This window comes from Delphinapterus leucas, chromosome 1 (assembly GCF_059928025.1).
Source record: "Delphinapterus leucas isolate spDelLeu-1000000601 "Yukka" chromosome 1, BTC_Dleu_Yukka2, whole genome shotgun sequence".
NCBI classification, from domain to species: Eukaryota; Metazoa; Chordata; class Mammalia; order Artiodactyla; family Monodontidae; genus Delphinapterus; species Delphinapterus leucas.
Window position 1 is genome coordinate 189,788,896 of NC_143129.1, and position 18,944 is coordinate 189,807,839.

The window sequence follows — 18,944 nt, forward strand, 5'->3', positions numbered from 1 at the left end:
TAGTTGCCAGGCACCGTCCTACGAGCCAGAGGTTGGCAAACTATGGCCTGCCATCTCTTTGTGTGTGTCCCACGAGCTAAGGATGGTTTTCACATTTTTAAATGGTTGAAAAATCAAAAGGAGACCATTTGTGGCATGGAAAAGTGATACGAAATTCAAGTTGTGTCTGCAGACATTTTTATTGGAGGGCCCACGTCTGTTCTTCTGCCTGTCATCTGTGGCTGATTTTGTGATGGCAAAATCCACACTGGAATCGAGAGCGTGTGCTCTCTGGGCCTCTGCAGAAAACCATTGCCACCCCTGCTCCGGGCTCTTGGCCAGCGTGGCATCCTCCGCCCCCTCACCAGCAGAGCAGCAGGCCTGAGGGTTCAGCAGTTTACCTGAGGTCACAGAGCTGGACCCAAACACACCTTTCTGATCCCAGATCCTTTGGTTTTAACTGCTGTGCAACACGGCCTCCACAGAAACAATGTTCTGTGTTTGGTTTCCTTTACAATTTTCTGTTAACAATTATGTGCTAACATATACTGAGCTAATGGGACATTCTATACACATGAAGAATAGATAGGTTTTCTAAGTTTTTCCAAATTAAATTTCCTTTGGAATCTTAACTGTGATGCTTGAAATTTGAATGTCCATGTACTAGAAATACCTTGGAAGGAGAATTCCTCTGTGGAAGTTGTGCTGAGGAGGCCTAAAAATAAGTTCTTTGAGGGCAAGGAGTAGGTTCTTTGGGTTTATTTTTAAATTCTCTTGTAGTTAACAGGATAGCGATGTGTGAAAGATATCTGGACTTAGGCACTATGGATCTAGTCATAAAAAAGGCATTTAGGGGCTTCCCTGGTGGCGCAGTGGTTGAGAGTCTGCCTGCCGATGCAGGGGACACGGGTTCGTGCCCCGGTCCGGGAAGATCGCACATGCCGCGGAGCGGCTGGGCCCGTGAGCCATGGCCGCTGAGCCTGCGCGTGCGTGTCCGGAGCCTGTGCTCCGCAACGGGAGAGGCCACAACAGTGAGAGGCCTGCGTACCACAAAAAAAAAAAAAAAAAAAGGCATTTAGGTCTCATCAGTAGGCATTTCAGTAAAGATTTTAGTTAAATCTGTAAAGTGTCCATAGTGTGTTTGCTCTGGTGGCCAGCAGCCCCCGCGCCTGGAGGCCTGGCTCTTGGGGGTGCTGCGGGGATGAGGGGTCCCAGCAGTCACCCGGCAGAGGACGCGCTCCTCACTGCCAGCCGGGCCGTGTGAGCACCAGGCTGCTTTCCCAGTGCACACGCTAGTGTATTGAAAAACAAATGTGAATGTCTCATGAAGTAGAATGCAAAGTTTACATCAGTTTTCCCACATTACCACTAAATACTTCAGTGCGTGTATTTTGAGAACACAGACATATTTTTATATAACCACAGTTCAGCTATTAAAATCAGTAAGTTTAACACTGATACTGATCTATTTTCTATTCCACGTTTCGTCGATTGTCCCTATACTGATTTCACAGCTGTTCCTCCCGGTCCCGATCCAGTCAGTCGGGGAACACACTTGCGTTGTATTTAGAGGTCGTGTCTGTTCTTCTTTAATCTGGAACAGCCTGTCTTTGTTGTTCTTGCCCTTAACATTTTAAAGAGTGCAGGCCAGTTGTCTTGGAGAATGACCCTCACTTTGGGTCTGTCTGGGCTTCCTCATGGTTAGATTCAGGTTCTTTGGGGCAGAATACCACAGAAATGTTGTGTCCTGGGCCTTCTCTGGTGAGTGTTTCCGATGCTCTCCGTGCCACTTGGAGGGTCTGCCCCAAACGCTCTCTCCTGGTCCCTCGGCTCCCGGCTTCATTCTCCCTCTCCCCGCAGGGATGGAAGGTCTACACAAGCACCTGTCCTCAAGGCTGCATTGCACATCCTACTTGCCCTGAGAAAGTGCCTTTCAGTAATCAGTTACTGAGTTCCTCTCGGGTTTTGTTCGGTGAACACAAAGATTAGGAAGTCAGATCTTGATGAATTTATAGTTACTGTCCAATTTTACAGCCTGTTCCTAAAGCAGGGGAGCAGAGAGGTAGGTGAGGCTCTTTTGGGTGGAGGTGGAGCCCAGTGTGGTGGTGGGTTTGTGAGCCACCCCCTCCCTGCTTCTCTGCCTCCCCCTCCACTCCTCTGGGGCCCAGACTTGAACCTTCATGCAAAGATTCCCAAATTCATGGCACCATTAGTGTCCCTAGGATTTTCACAGTGCCCCAGGCTAAAATAAATACCTAAAAGTCCCTTTATTGAGTTTTAAGGTCCAATCAATTTAAGTATGTATGTCCTAAGAACTTAGTACCCATTTGAAAAAGTAATACCCCAAAATTGAGGGAAACTTTTCTTTTTTTAAAAAATTAATTTTATGTATTTTTTTGGCTGCGTTGGGTCTTCGTTGCTGTGCCCAGGCTTTCTCTAGTTGCGGCGAGTGGGGCTACTCTCGTTGCTGTGCACAGGCTCTAGAGCGCGGCCTTCAGTAGCTGTGCACGGCCTTAGCTGCTCCACAGCATGTGGGATCTTCCGGGACCAGGGCTTGAACCCGTGTCCCCTGCAATGACAGATGGATTCTTAACCACTGCACCACGAGGGAAGTCCCTATTTTATTCTTAACTAAACCACTGTCGTTAACTAATGGGCAGTATAGCTTCTCAAACTTCAGAATCTGACTGGACACGGCTGTCTTCCTTTGATTCTTGTGCAGTGCTTCTGGCAGTTTTATCGAAGCAACCACTGAAAACCCAGCTTTGTGAGGATGTGACGTCATCGGAAAGGATGCAGCGCCATCTGCTGTTGGAACTGTGAACCGGCTGGAGCTAGCCACTTCCACGGTGTCTGTCACCTGTGAAGTTTCTCTGTGCTTGTCACAACTTAAAATTATCTTAAAACCTGGGAGTTCGCTGCATCTTTCCGCGCAGTTTTGGAGCTGGGGTTTTAATGGCTGCCTGAACTAGGCCCTGCAGCGTTTGGGGGTTGGGGGTTTCCAGGAGAAGGGGCTTGCCCACCGGAGATACCAGGGTGAGGGCGGAAGGTGGGATCTTTCCCTATCCAGGAATCAAAGTTAAGTCACTCTGGGGTGCTCTGTCCCCAGAGGGGAAGTTAGAGGACCCACAGGAAAACCAGTGTTGTCGACTAAAGGGGCCTTACCGGCATTTATAATGTGCCTTTTTTTGAAAAATGAAATTTATCGTCTAAGGAACTTATAAATGGACTTTTAGAAGGTAGCCTGTAATTTTTCTTGACAGGTGTGAGAAATGAACTGAAAACATGAATGATTTATCAAAATAACAAGTGACTGTCTTTGTTAGATGTCCTCTGATATTGGCCATAGCCCTTTCTCCTATTTTTGACACAATAAGTTGATAAGACAGTGGGGAAAGTCGTGAGTACTTAAAAAAAATGTTAAAGAGGTTTTGCTGATTTTTTTTTTTTTTTTTTTAGGGCCACATGTCTGTTGACCGTAAGTTTTTGGGAACTGAATTATTGCTTACTATATATATTTCGGTTCATGTATGATACTTTATGACTTATCTTTGCCAAGTAGTTACGTAGTGCCAGAGTGAAGAGATAAGTGCTTATGTAACTTAAAGGGAGTTTGTTACTATATTAAAGACACCAGTCAGTTTTTGGCCTGTGTTCTCTTCTAGGGACCCCATCGGTAGTCCCTGTGGCAGGGGGAGCCATCCCCTCCTGTGCCACAGAGACACAGCTGACACTGGGCAGTGGAATTACAGTCAGTTTTGGACCGTGCACGAGTTAAGTGAGAGGGTGAAGGACAGAAAGTGCACCCAGCAAAACAGAAGGGTCACCAAGAGCTGGCCAGACGGGGCTCTGGTTCCTGTTTTTCCTTTCTTGTTTCCAGTCCCACACCCCCCGGAGCCTGCTGTGCTTCCTGGCCTTGGGACCTGTCAGATCTGTCTCCAATTCCCTGTGGGAATTTTCTCTTCTTGGCAGACAGAAGAGCCTTGACTAGACCAGTTAAACTTTTTTGGGGGGTGTTGAGGGTAGGGGGAGATTGAGTCGTTTAATTTTTCATATCTAGAATTAACCATTTCCCAAAAGTTATAGTTCTTAATAATAAGTCAAATTTCTTTCTTCCTTTAAGGTTTTTCATTGGCAAATGGTACAGGTAATTGGACAATGTATTTATTTATCCAGTGAAAATATGTAAATGACTAAAAGTCAGAATATGTTGTCCATGTAACCTGGTTTTCTTGAATGTCTTCATGGTGTCATTGTTTTCTGGGGTACTTCCCTCAGAAGGTTCAACAGTACGTGACCTTTTTCCTCTTCTTTCTGAATTAACGTTATTTTGGGCTTTAAAAGAAAAATCAACTGTTGTCAGAATTTACTTTTTTTTTTTTTTTGAGGTACTCAGGCCTCTCACTGTTGTGTCCTCTCCCGTCGCGGAGCACAGGCTCTGGACGCGCAGGCTCAGCAGCCATGGCTCACGGGCCCAGCCGCTCTGCGGCATGTGGGATCCTCCCGGACCGGGGCACGAACCCGTGTCCCCTGCATCGGCAGGCGGACTCTTAACCACTGCGCCACCAGGGAAGCCCCAGAATTTACATTCTTGATCGTCCCATGCATCACCAAGTTTTTAATTACTACATTAGGTATAATTGGGAGGAGGAAATACCCTTCATGAAAGAAAAAACTGAACAAATATTTGGAAGCCCCTTTACTCCAGACTCTAGGCACCAAGAATAGGGTGAAGAGTCCGCTGGCTGTGGCCCTGTCCCGGGCTCTGCATGTGTGGATGCTCCTCCTCTCAGGTCTTTGTGATTCCGTGTCCTCACTTAACTCCCTTCGGGTCAGGAGCTCACGCCGTCCAGTTTTGTGGGAAGATCTGCTCCCCACTCTTCCATCATGGCCAAGGAAATGCCACCTTTCGTCCAGGGGGTGCTTTCCTTACCCTGGACTTAAACACAGTGACCTAGTGTTTATTATTCCTACCGTGCGGGGGTTATTTATGTCATTTACTTTTTAAAAAGAATAATTAATTTTTGGCTACGTTGGGTCTTCACTGCTGTGAACGGGCTTTCTCCAGTTGTGGCGAGTGAGGGCTACTCTTCTTCGCGGTGTGCGGGCTTCTCATTGCGGTGGCTTCTCTTGTTGTGGGGCTCGGGCTTCAGTATTTGTGGCTTGTGGGCTCTAGAGTGCAGGCTTAGTAGTTGTGGCGCACGGACTTAGTTGCTCGGCGGCATGTGGGATCTTCCCGGACCAGGGCTCGAACCTGTGTCCCCTGCATTGGCAGGCAGATTCTTAACCACTGCGCCACCAGGGAAGTCCTGTCATTTACTTTTTTTTTTTTAATTTTTAAATTTTATTTTATTTACTTTTTATACAGCAGGTTCTTATTAGTCATCAGTTTTATACACATCAGTGTATACATGTCAATCCCAATCGCCAGCACACCACCATCCCCACCCCTCCCGCGGCTTTCCCCGCTTGGTGTCCATACATTTGTTCTCTACATCTGTGTCTCAACTTCTGCCCTGCAAACTGGTTCCACTGTACCATTTTTGTAGGTTCCACATACATGCGTTAATATACGATATTTGTTTTTCTCTTTCTGACTTACTTCACTCTGTATGACAGTCTCTAGATCCATCCACATCTCAATAAATGACTCAATTTCGTTCCTTTTTATGGCTGAGTAATATTCCATTGTATATATGTACCACTTCTTCTTTATCCATTCATCTGTCGATGGGCATTTAGGTTGCTTCCATGACCTGGCTATTGTAAATAGTGCTGCAATGAACACTGGGGTGCATGTGTCTTTTTAAATTATGGTTTTCTTTGGGTATATGCCCAGTAGTGGGATTGCTGGGTTATATGGTAATTCTATTTTTAGTTTTTTAAGGAACCTTCATACTGTTCTCAATAGTGGCTGTATCAATTTACATTCCCACCAACAGTGCAAGAGGGTTCCCTTTTCTCCACACCCTCTCCGGCATTTGTTGTTTGTAGATTTTCTGATGATGCCCATTCTAACTGGTGTGAGGTGTTACCTCATTGTAGTTTTGATTTGCATTTCTCTAATGATTAGTGCTGTTGAGCAGCTTTTCATGTGCTTCTTGGCCATCTGTATGTCCTCTTTGGAGAAATGTCTATTTAGGTATTCTGCCTATTTTTGGATTGGGTTGTTTGTTTCTTTAATATTGAGCTGCATGAGCTGTTTATATATTTTGGAGATCAATCCTTTGTCCGTTGATTCCTATGCAAATATTTTCTCCCATTCTGAGGGTTGTGTTTTCGTCTTGTTTATGGTTTCCTTTGCTGTGCAAAAGCTTTTACGTTCATTAGGTCCCATTTGTTTATTTTTGGTTTTATTCCCATTACTCTAGGAGGTGGATCAAAAAAGATCTTGCTGTGATTTATGTCAAAGAGTGTTCTTCCTATGTTTTCCTCCAAGGGTTTTATAGTGTCCGGTCTTACATTTAGGTCTCAAATCCATTTTGAGTTTATTTTTGTGTATAGTGTTAGGGAGTGCTCTAATTCCGTTCTTTTACATGTAGCTGTCCAGTTTTCCCAGCACCACTTATTGAAGAGACTGTCTTTTTTCCACTGTATATCCTTGCCTCCTTTGTCGTAGATTAGTTTACCATAGGTGCCTGGGTTTATCTCTGGGCTTTCTATCTTGTTCCATTGATCTATGTTTCTGTTTTTGTGCCAGTGCTATATTGTGTTAATTACTGTAGCTTTGTAGTATAGTCTGAAGTCAGGGAGTCTTGATTCCTCCAGCTCCGTTCTTTTCCCTCAAGACTGCTTTGGCTATTCGGGGTCTTTTGTATCTCCATACAAAATTTAAGATTATTTGTTCTAGTTCTGTAAAAAATGCCATTGGTAGTTTGATAGGGATTGCATTGAATCAGTAGATTGCTTTGGGTAGTATAGTCGTTTTCACACTATTGATTCTTCCAATCCAAGAACATGGTATATCTCCCCATCTGTTGGTATCAACTTTAATTTCTTTCATCAGTGTCTTATAGTTTTCTGCACACAGGTCTTTTGTCTCCCTAGGTAGGTTTATTCCTAGGTATTTTATTCTTTTTGTTGCAGTGGTAAATGGGAATGTTTCCTTAATTTCCTTTTCAAATTTTTCATCATTAGTGTGCAGGAATGCAAGATATTTCTGTGCATTAATTTTGTATCCTGCAACTTTACCAAATTCATTGATTAGCTCTAGTGGTTTTCTGGTGGCATTTTTAGGATTCTCTATGTGTAGTATCATGTCATTTGCAAACAGTGACAGTTTTACTTCTTCTTTTCCGATTTGTATTCCTTTTATTTCTTTTTCTTCTCTGATTGCTGTGGCTAGGACTTCCAAAACTATGTTGAATAATAGTGGTGAGAGTGGACATCCTTGTCTTGTTCCTGATCTTAGAGGAAATGCTTTCAGTTTTTCACCATTGAGAATGATGTTTGCTGTGGGTTTGTCATATATGGCCTTTATTATGTTGAGGTAGGTTCTGTCTATGCCCACTTCCTGGAGAGTTTTTATCATAAATGGCTGTTGAATTTTGTCAAAAGCTTTTTCTGCATCTGTTGAGATGATCATATGGTTTTTATTCTTCAAGTTGTTAATATAGTGTATCACACTGATTGATTTGTGTATATTGAAGAATCCTTGCATCCCTGGGATAAATCCCACTTGATCATGGTGTTTGATCCTTTTAATGTGTTGTTGGATTCTGTTTGCTAGTATTTTGTTGAGCAGTTTTGCATCTATATTCATCAGTGATATTGGTCTGTAATTTTCTTTTTTTGTAGTATCTTTGTCTGGTTTTGGTATCAGGGTGATGGTGGCCTCGTAGAATGAGTTTGGGAGTGTTCCTTCCTCTGCAATTTTTTGGAAGAGTTTGAGAAGGATGAGTGTTAGCTTTTCTCTAAATGTTTGATAGAATTCATCTGTGAAGCCATCTGATCCTGGACTTTTGTTTGTTGGAAGATTTTTAATCACAATTTCAATTTCATTACTTGTGATTGGTCTGTTCATATTTTCTGTTTCTTCCTGGTTCAGTCTTGGAAGGTTATACCTTTCTAAGAGTTTGTCCATTTCTTCCAGGTTGTCCATTTTATTGGCATAGAGTTGCTTGTAGTAGTCTCTTAGGATGCTTTGTATTTCTGTGGTGTCTGTTGTAACTTCTCCTTTTTCATTTCTAATTTCATTTGTTTGAGTCCTCTCCCTCTTTTTCTTGATGAGTCTGGCTAATGGTTTATCAATTTTGTTTATCTTCTCAAAGAACCAACTTTTAGGTTTATTGATCTTTGCTATCGTTTTCTTTGTTTCTATTTCATTTATTTCTGCTCTGATCTTTATGATTTCTTTCCTTCTGCTAACTTTGGGTTTTGTTTGTTCTTTCTCTAGTTCCTTTAGGTGTAAACTTAGATGGTTTATTTGAGATTTTTCTTATTTCTTGAGGTAGGCTTGTATAGCTATAAACTTCCCTCTTAGAACTGCTTTTGCTGCATTCAGTAGGTTTCGGGTCGTCATGTTTTCATTGTCATTTGTCTCTAGGTATTTTTTGATTTCCTCTTCGATTTCTTCAGTGATCTCTTGGTTATTTAGTAATGTATTGTTTAGCCTCCATGTGTTTGTGTTTTTTACGTTTTTTTCCCCTGTAATTCATTTCTAATCTCATAGCGTTGTGGTCAGAAAAGATGCTTGATATGATTTCAGTTTTCTTAAGTTTACTGAGACTTGATTTGTGACCCAAGATGTGATCTATCCTGGAGAAGAATGTTCTGTGCACACTTGAGAAGAAAGTGTAATCTGCTGTTTTTGGATGCAATGTCCTATAAATATCAATTAAATCTGTTTGGTCTGTTGTGTCATTTAAAGCTTCTGTTTCCTTATTTATTTTCATTTTGGATGATCTGTCCATTGGTGTAAGTGAGGTGTTAAAGTCCCCCACTGTTATTGTGTTACTGTTGATTTTCTCTTTCATAGCTGTTAGCAGTTACCTTATGTATTGAGGTGCTCCTATGTTGGGTGCATATATATTTATAATTGTTATATCTTCCTGGATTGATCTCTTGATCATTATGTAGTGTCCTTCCTTGTCTCTTGTAACATTCTTTATTTTAAAGTCTATTTTATCTGATATGAGTACTGCTACTCCAGCTTTCTTTTGATTTCCATTTGCATGGAATATCTTTTTCCATCCCCTCACTTTTCAGTCTGTATGTGTCCCTAGTTCTGAAGTGGTTCTCTTGTAGACAGCATATATTTGGGTCTTGTTTTTCTATCCATTCAGGAAGCCTGTGTCTTTTGGTTGGAGCATTTAACCCATTCACTTTTAAGGTAATTATCGATATGTATGTTCCTATTACCATTTTCTTAATTTTGGGGGGTTTGTTTTTGTAGGTCCTTTTCTTCTCTTGTGTTTCCCACTTAGAGAAGTTCCTTTAGCGTTTGTATTAGAGCTGGTTTGGTGGTGCTGAATTCTCTTAGCTTTTGATTTTTCCATCGAACCTGAATGAGATCCTTGCTGGGTAGAGTAATCTTGGTTATAGTTTCTTCCCTTTCATAACTTTAAGTATATCATGCCACTCCCTTCTGGCTTGTAGAATTTCTGCTGAGAAATCAGCTGTTAACCTTATGGGGGTTCCCTTGTATGTTATTTGTCGTTTTTCCCTTGCTGCTTTCAATAATTTTTGTTTGTCTTTAATTTTTGCCAATTTGATTACTATGTGTCTCGGTGTGTTTCTTCTTGGGTTTCTCCTGTATGGGACTTGCTGCGCTTCCTGAACTTGGGTGGCTGTTTCCTTTCCCGTGTTAGGGAAGTTTCGACTATAATCTCTTCAAATATTTTCTCTCGTCCTTTCTCTCTCTCTTCTCCTTCTGGGACCCCTATAATGCGAATGTTGTTGCGTTTAATGTTGTCCCAGAGGTCTCTTAGGCTGTCTTCGTTTCTTTTCATTCTTTTTTCTTTATTCTGTTCCGCGGCAGTGAATTCCACCATTCTGTCTTCCAGGTCACTTATCCGTTCTTCTGCCTCAGTTATTCTGCTATTGATTCCTTCTAGTGTAGTTTTTGTTTCAGTTATTGTATTGTTCATCTCTGTTTGTTTGTTCTTTAATTCTTCTAGGTCTTTGTTAAACATTTCTTGCATCTTCTTGATCTTTGCCTCCATTCTTTTTCCGAGGTCCTGGATCATCTTCACTATCATTATTCTGAATTCTTTTTCTGGAAGGTTGCCTATCTCCATTTCATTTAGTTGTTTTTCTGGGGTTTTATCTTGTTCCTTCATCTGGTACATAGCCCTCTGCCTTTTCATCTTGTCTATCTTTCTGTGAATGTGGTTTTTGTTCCACAGGCTGCAGGACTGTAGTTCTTTTTGCTTCTGCTGTCTGCCCTCTGGTGGATGAGGCTATCTAAGAGGCTTGTGCAAGCTTCCTGATGGGAGGGACTGGTGGTGGGTATAGCTAGGTGTTGCTCTGCTGAGCAGAGCTCAGTAAAACTTTAATCGGATTGACTGCTGATGGGTGGGGCTGGGTTCCCTCCCTGTTGGTTGTTTGGCCTGAGGCAGTGCAGCACTGGAGCCTACCTGGGCTCTTTGGTGGGGCTAATAACAGACTCTGGGAGGGCTCACGCCAAGGAGTACTTCCCAGAACTTCTGCTGCCGGTGTCCTTGTCCCCAAGGTGAGCCACAGCCACTCCCCGCCTCTGCAGGAGACCCTCCAACATTAGCAGGTAGGTCTGGTTCAGTCTCCCCTGGGGTCACTGCTCCTTCCCCTGGGGTCACTGCTCCTTCCCCTGGGTCCCGATGCGCACACTACTTTGTGTGTGCCCTCCAAGAGTGGAGTCTCTGTTTCCCCCAGTCCTGTCGAAGTCCTGCAATCAAATCCCGCTAGCCTTCAAAGTCTGATTCTCTAGGAATTTCTCCTCCCGCTGCCAGACCCCCAGGTCGGGAAGCCTGACGTGGGGCTCAGAACCTTCACTCCAGTGGGTGGACTTCTGTGGTGTAAGTGTCCTCCAGTCTGTGAGTCACCCACCCAGCAGTTACGGGGTTTGATTTTACTGTGATTGTGCCCCTCCTACCGTCTCATTGCAGCTTCTTCTTTAGCTTTGCCTGTGGGGCATCTTTCTGGTGAGTTCCAGGGTCTTCCTGTCGATGAGTGTCCAGCAGCTAGTTGTGATGCTGGTGTTCTCGCAAGAGGGAGTGCGAGCACGTCCTTCTCCTCTGCCATCTTGGTTCCTCTCTCCCATTTACTTTTTTTTTTTTTTTTCCCCCGCGGTACGCGGGCCTCTCACTGTTGTGGCCTCTCCTGTTGCGAAGCACAGGCTCCGGACGCGCAGGCTCAGCAGCCATGGCCCACGGGCCGAGCCGCTCCGCAGCATGTGGGATCTTCCCGGTCTGGGGCACGAACCCGTGTCCCCTGCACAGGCAGGCGGACTCCCAACCACTGTGCCACCAGGGAAGCCCCCATTTACTTTTTAATCATTGCTAATTAATGAATAACTTGGATGGAACTTTGGTTATTATAATAACCAAAGCTTGGTTATAAGCTTGGTTTTCTTGTATTCAGTAAGCATCTTGGTGAATTCCTATGACTAATTATTCTTTGATCAAGGAATTTTATCTTGAGCATTCACTTGCTTAAAGCTTAATTAGGAAGGAAAGTCTGGGACCAAAATGATACATATAGATCCTCCTTCAAACAGATTGTTTATTTTTCTTTTTGGCTGCATTGGGTCTTCGTTGCTGTGTGCGGGCTTTTTCTAGTTGTGTTTAGTGGGAGCCATTCCTTGCTGTGGTGCGGTGGCTTCTCTTGTTGTGCAGCACGGGCTCTAGGTGCATGGGCTTCAGTAGTTGTGGCACGTGGGCTCAGTAGTTGTGGCTCACGGGCTCTAGAGCACAGGCTCAGTAGTTGTGGCGCACAGGCTTAGTTGCTCCGTGGCATGTGGGCTCTTCCCAGACCAGGGATCGAACCCGTGTCCCCTGCATTGGCAGGCGGATTCCTAGCCACTGCACCACCAGGGAAGTGCTCCAAACAGATTTTTGATGCCCGTTTCTTTGTTGTGTTTCTGCTTCTTTACTGTGGTCCCCCTTCTCACCCCTTTTTTGATGACTGGGCTTTTTTGTACCAACAAGGTTTCCTTTAAGAGAGGGATAGCAATTGGAGTAAAAATCCAGGAATGGAGAAAACAAAGTTAATTTGGCAACTCCTGTCATATCCACAGAGAGATAAGACGTGGCTGCGTTTATCAGTGTTTAATTTCACCAGGTGAGAAACTTGAGTGGCAAGGACAAGTCAGTGTGTGGAGCCCCTGCTTCAGTGCCTGGCACGAAACAGGCGTGATGAATGCATGAATGAAGGCTCACAAACGTGAGCCCAGATATCAAGACCATTTATTGTTAAATGTTTTATAGACAATTTAAAACGTTCATCCTATTTTAGTGCTTTCAAACTGGAAGTACTGGCATACTTTGGGGATACTGCCGGTTCGGTTCTGCTACCACAGTTAAGCGAGTATTGCAATAAAACAAATCACATGACTCTTTTGGTTGTTTCCCAGTGCATATAAAAGTTGTGTTTACACTATATTGTAGTCTGCTAAGTGTGCAATAGCATTATGTTTAAAAAAACATACAGACCTTAAGTTGAAAATACTTTATTGCTAAAGAGTGCTAATCATTATTTGATCCTTCAGTGAGTTATAATAGTAACATTAGGTAGTAACACCATAACAAATATAATAATAATTAAGAAGTTTGAAATATTTCAGGAATTACCAAAATGGGACATAGAGACACAAAGTGAGTAAATGCTGTTGGAAAAACGGCGCTGATGGACTTGCTCAACATGGGGCTGTCACAACTCTTCAGTTTGTAGAAAACGCAGTATCTCTGAAGTGCAGTAAAACAAAGTATGCCTGTAAATATTCCTAAATATTTGGCCTAAACTGGTGTATGGCACAAGAACAGGTTCACGAAATGCTTTTCTAACAGAGATCACATAATAAACACAGACATCAGTTGAGCTTCACAGTAAAGAGCACTGCCGGATTCTGAATGGTCTGAAGGCACAGAGTGTCTATGATTCTTGCTTCTTTCCAGTTCCCATCATAAATCACAGACGCTTTAGAATATGAGTGACAGAAACACTTCAATTCAGAGCGCCTTCTGTTTTGCAGTTTTTACAGGAAATACAATGCTCATGTCTTCAGCTGGTAAGTTTTGGAAGCATGTCCTTTTTCTTGACTGTGGGGAAATATATTACTTTTTAAAAGTTGTCTCTAACTCTTCAAGGCAAGAATACGTTAATGTTTCTCGGATTTCTCTGTAAGGGACCAGTGGTCAGGATCTTGGTCCAAATCTGGCGGAGAGCCCCAAGTTCACCCGCAGCGTTTGTGTACGTGTATTTGGCCATCCTCAGACTCGATGAATCAGAATCCTGCGGGAGGGTGCCTGGAAGTATGGTGGGTTAAGGTACAAGGGCTTTCGACTAGGCCAGGCTAAAAAAGTTTGATTTTCTTCTGTACGAGGAGCGCTTGAAGACTGGAGTCAGATGTCAAGAGCTGCCCTTCAGAAAGATAAATCAGGCAGTGGTGTACATAGGATGGCTGGAGAGGGAAAGAGGTGGCTGGGGAAGCAAGTTAATAGCAGGCTAGGCAAAGGCCCAGACAGTGGGAGTGGAGTCCAGGGGGCGAGACAGGCAGATGGGTAGGATTGAGTGGCAGCTTGCGGGGAGGGGGTTTTCTGTGCTGGAAGTGGGCGGTGAATCCACCGTCAGTGGGTTTGGAAAGGAAAGCCTGTTACTGTGATAGGGGATTGAGCCCTTAGAGCACTGCACTGCCAGGACTCCAGGGATCGGGCTGCAGTCAGAAAAGGGCGTAGCAAGGAGATGGGGGACAGCAAAAGAATGGTAATCCCCTCACCCAGCATTCGAGGGGGAGGAGGTGATTGGCACGTCAGGTGTTGCTCGTACAGTCAGGTAAGGGGGCTAAGGGTCTGTTGCTGCCATCCCCCAGGTGGGAGGCAAAGGGTGTGTAACTGGAGGCTAAGGGTTCAGGCTTGGAAGATAGGACAGGTGGGAATTTGGGGGTCCTCTCGCAGACTGTTGGTGAAGCCCTAAACTGAGGAGGTCATGGACTTATTTGCAAGCACTTAGGGAATGGATGCTTGGTGCTGGCGTAGGTATGATATACAGGTAGTTTTAGTAGAGTTATTTGGTTGCAAGAAACCAACCAACTGAAGCTCCAGATTAAGAAAAAACAAGAAGATGTAGAGACGTGGATGGACCTAGAGACTGTCATGCAGAGTGAAGTAAGTCAGAAAGAGAAAAACAGATATCGTATATTAACGCATATATGTGGAATCTAGAAAAATGGTACAGACGAACCGGTTTGCCAGGCAGAAATAGAGACACAGATGTAGAGAACAAAAGTATGGACACCGAGGGGGGAAGCGGGGGAGGGGGGTGGGATGAATTGGGAGATTGGGATTGACATATATACACCAATATGTATAAAATTGATAACTAATAAGAACCTGCTGTATAAAAAAATAAAATTCAAATATTAAAAAAAAAAAGAAAAAACAAGAATTAATTATAAGACTGGAATGCAGAGGCCCTGGGAAGGGACAGGAGTAGTGGGGAGTGTGCCCCTCTTGTACATCAGTGTTGCTCTTCTTCCTGCTGCTCCGTCTACGCTGTGGAGGGTGGCCTGCTACAGCTCTCCAGTTCATGTCCCACTTCCAGACCCAGAGAGCCCACTGCACTCTGAGTCTCAGGTTCCACATTATTGGGGGATACAGTTTGTTTGGTCTGACTTGAGCTGGGTACCTGTCCTTGGTGTGGTCAGCTCTGACTGGGGTGAGTGGGAGCCAGGGGACCATCCCAAGACCAGGGTTTGGAGGAGGAACAATGGGGGCAGCTCTTAGAAAAGGTGGCGACAGACCCCTCCGCTCCAAAGCAAAGTGTCCAAAGCAGCGATGAAGGCAAGGCACAACCCTTGCTTACAGCCTAGTACGGTGGGAACATGGCAGTGCATCAGAGAACAGGAGGGAGGCTGGGTAGTTGGGGAGAGGGGCAGTCGGGAAGGTTTAATAAAGCTCTGTCTCTAAGGTTGAGTGCTGTTTCCTGGCAGAGGGGAAGAGAGGCCAAAGGACATTCTGAGCAAAGGGGCAAATTTAGTTTTTGTATCTGATTTTCTTTCTTTTTAAAAAATGTACACAGACTTATTATTTTAAAATGACAGTAAGTTTAGTGCCAGCGTAAGCCCCTGGGCTTGAGTCCCTTCACTGGGTGTAATGCTATCTGTGCCTCTTTGTTCAGCTTTGAGTTAGTTACTGACCTTTCTTTGCCTGGGCTGTCTTTTCTGTAATTTCACAGAGCTGAAATGACGAGGAATGATGGTAACAGTATGTATCCGTCGGGTTATTGAGGAGTTAATCAGATGATGTGTATAAAGCGCTTAGCAGCATAGCGTTTGCCGTATAGTAAGTACCTGATAAATTTTAGGGTTGGTTAACAATAATTTGACCTATGTCTTTTTTCGAGATACATGTTTAAAATCTAGTTTGGGGTCTTAGGCTCTATCAGTTTAGCTATCCGTAAGATAGAGGGTACACTCCTAAGTGCTCATTAAGTTGCTATGGGCCTTAGAGGAACAGTAGGCACAGTGCTCAGAGCAGTGCCTGATAACACACGCGAGTGCCATGTGGGTCAGACCTTCTGGGATGGTCACTGTATCGGAATATCATTACTGTATCGAAGAGTGCATTAACCACCGAATCTAAGGTCCAGAAAAGAAAGAGAAGGAAATCATGTCTCCTCTGGATCTCCTGAGTTCCAGATGTGATGTCTTCCTTATTTTTTCCCCTGTTGGGGGAAAATATCCTTTAGTAGCTTCCTAGACTTTGTATGTCTTTATTCTGACCTTAGGATTGATAATTTTGAGTATACAGTTCTTGCTTGGAATTAGTTCAGGACATTACTCTGTTTTCTCCCAGTTTCCAGTGTTGCTGTTGGGAATTCAGAGCTGTTGATTCTTGATCCTTTGTATACCACCGATTTTTTCCATCTGGAAGCTTTTAGGATCTTACTTTTGCTCCTGGAGTTCTGAAACATGATGTAGCTTGATTTCAGTGTCTCTTCAGTCATTGTGCTGGGCGCTTGGCACGTCGTTTCAGTCTGGAAATATAGGCAGCCCTGGGAGGAGACTGTCAGCGTTACGGTTGTGCCTTCTGTTTCTGTATTGGATTTAAAGTGCTCTGAGCAGATTGCTGCTTCTATCCATTTTTCCATATTGATGTATCCCTGGCTGTATTTCCATACTTCTTCCCCCCAAAACATGCCAAATGTTAAGCAGTTACTACTGTGCTTGATAGTAAAGTTAGTTTTTTATTGCAAAATTTGAGCTATTCTCCTAGGCAAACCAAAGTTGGGGAAAAAGTTGGAGCTTTTTTCGTTTTGGGGTTTTTTTGAATTTTATATTTTTATACAGCAGGTTCTTATTAGTTATCCATTTTATACATATTAGTATATACATGTCAATCCCCATCTCCCAAATCATCCCACCACCACCCCCGCCACTTTCCCCCAGTGGTGTCCATACGTTTGTTCTCTACATCTGTGTCTCTGTTTCTGTCCTGCAAACTGGTTCACCTGTACCATTTTTCTAGGTTCCACATATATGCGTTAATATACGATTTTTGTTTTTCTCTTTCTGACTTACTTCACCCTGTATGACAGTCTCTAGATCCATCCACGTCTCTGCAAATGACCCAATTTCGTTCCTTTTTATGTCTGAGTAATATTCCGTTGTATATATGTACCATATCTTCTTTATCCATTCCTCTGTTCATGGACATTTAGGTTTCTTCCATGAGCTGGCTATTGTAAATAGTGCTGCAGTGAACATTGGGATGCATGTGTCTTTTTTTCTTTTTAATAAATTTATTTATTTTATTTATTCATTTTTGGCTGTGTTGGGTCTTCGTTGCTGCACGTGGGCTTTCTCTAGTTGCCGCGAGCAGGGGCTACTCTTCGTTGCAGTGCGCTGGCTTCTCATCGCGGTGGCTTCTCTCATTGTGGAGCACGAGCTCTAGGGGCGTGGAATTCAGTAGTTGCGGCATGTGGGCTCAGTAGTTGCGGTGCACGGGCTTAGTTGCTCCGCGTCATGTGGGGTCTTCCCGGACCAGGGATCGAACTTGTGTCCCCTGCATTGGCAGGCGGATTCTCAACCACTGCGCCACCGGGGAAGCCCCGCATGTGTCTTTTTGAATTACGGTTTTCTCTAGGTATATGCCCATTGTTGGGATTGCTGGGTCATGTAGTAATTGTTTTGTTTTGTTTTGTTTTGCGGTACACGGGCCTCTCACTGTTGTGGCCTCTCCCGTTGCGGAGCACAGGCTCCGGACGCGCAGGCTCAGCGGCCATGGCTCACGGGCCCAGCCGCTCCACGGCATGTGGGATCTTCCCGGACCGGGGCACGAACCCGTGTCCCCTGCATCGGCAGGCAGACTCTCAACCACTGCGCCACCAGGGAAGCCCAGTAATTCTGTTTTTACTTTTTTAAGGAACCTCCATACTGTTCTCCATAGTGGCTGTATCAATTTACATTCCCAGTTGGAACTCTTTGCAGGTCATATTGCATAGTTAACCACCCTTCTGCAAAAAATAGTCTCTCTCATAACTTTTCCCCCAAAGATTTACTGTCTCATATGGAAACCACAGTGAAATGTGTGTTTTTTTAAGCTTTTAATGAACACAAGAGAATACAGGATAATTTAAAAAACAATTGAGGGCTTCCCTGGTGGCGCAGTGGTTGAGGTTCCGCCTGCCGGTGCGGGGGACACGGGTTCGTGCCCCGGTCCGGGAGGATCCCACATGCCGCGGAGCAGCTGGGCCTGTGAGCCATGGCCGCTGAGCCTGTGCGTCGGGAGCCTGTGCTCTGCAACGGGAGAGGCCACAGCAGTGAGAGGCCCGCACACCGAAGAAAAAAAAAAAAAAGACTCCACATGCCAATGCCGGGGACACGGATTAGAGCCCTGGTCCGGGAAAGACCCCACATGCCGCGGAGCAACTAAGCCCGTGTGCCACACAACTACTGAGCCTGCGCTCTAGAGCCTGCGAGGCACAGCTACTGAAGCCCGTGTGCCTAGAGCCTGTGCTCCGCAACAAGAGAAGCCACCGCAATGGGAAGCCCGTGCACCGCAATGAAGAGTAGCCCCTGCTCGCCGCAAGTAGAGAAAGCCCGCACGCAGCAACAAAGACCCAACGCAGCCAAAAATAAATTAATTAATTAAAAAAACAAAAAACTGAGCATGGTTAGAAACTTATTATTCAGCAGCTAGGGTTAGCCAAAACTGTTTTAGGTAGGAGCATCACAAGTGTTCCTGTGCGCCTCTCCTGCCCCTGGTGCACCTTCATACAGAGCTGGTTCCCAGACTGTGATGGTGGAAACTGCAGCCCCAGTGTGTTCTTTCATTTTCACAGTGCATGAGAAGGAGGTGGTGCAGACATGAGGTTCTTGATGTGTCACTGTATGAAATCACTGTGTGGTATGATGCCGGGAATGTGGCTGGCAGTGTTCTACAGGCAAGTCCAAGCTTTGTACAGAACATCCAACGTAGCACCTGAAGATATTCATTAAGGAACCTCTGGACACACGAGTGGAAGCAAGGCCGAGCCCCAGCCTCCTAGGAAACGGGGTTAACGGAGCCTTTGTGGGTGTGGGGCAAGGTGTGTTCTCTGCCAAAGACTGTGTGTACCGTGTGGGGCAGAATGTTAACTTTGGGGGAGTCCTTATATATTCTATCGCAGTATGTTGGTTTTTGGGGTTTTTTTTTTTTTTCAGTTTAGCAAACACCCACCTTTCTGCCAAAATAAAGTTGAAGGCTCATCCTCAAACTGAGGCAGCCTGCACATTTGTTTTCATCTTCATGTGAATCTGAATTTTGAGCAGAAGTTGGATGACTTGCGTT

General features: G+C 44.4%; 1 protein-coding gene across 5 annotated transcripts in view; it reads left to right on the plus strand.

Annotated features, from left to right (window-relative positions):
* GNB1 (G protein subunit beta 1) overlaps window positions 1-18,944 on the plus strand; it is a 92,425-nt gene that overhangs the window by 24,861 nt on the left and 48,620 nt on the right. Inside the window, exon 1 of one of the 5 annotated variants that reach the window (XM_022598336.3) lies at window positions 10,585-10,702. The exons of the other annotated variants lie outside the window; for them this stretch is intronic. The gene's annotated coding sequence lies outside the window, so the exon portion shown is untranslated. Of the gene's footprint in view, window positions 1-10,584; window positions 10,703-18,944 lie in introns of those variants that run through there. 5 annotated transcript variants of the gene reach the window in all.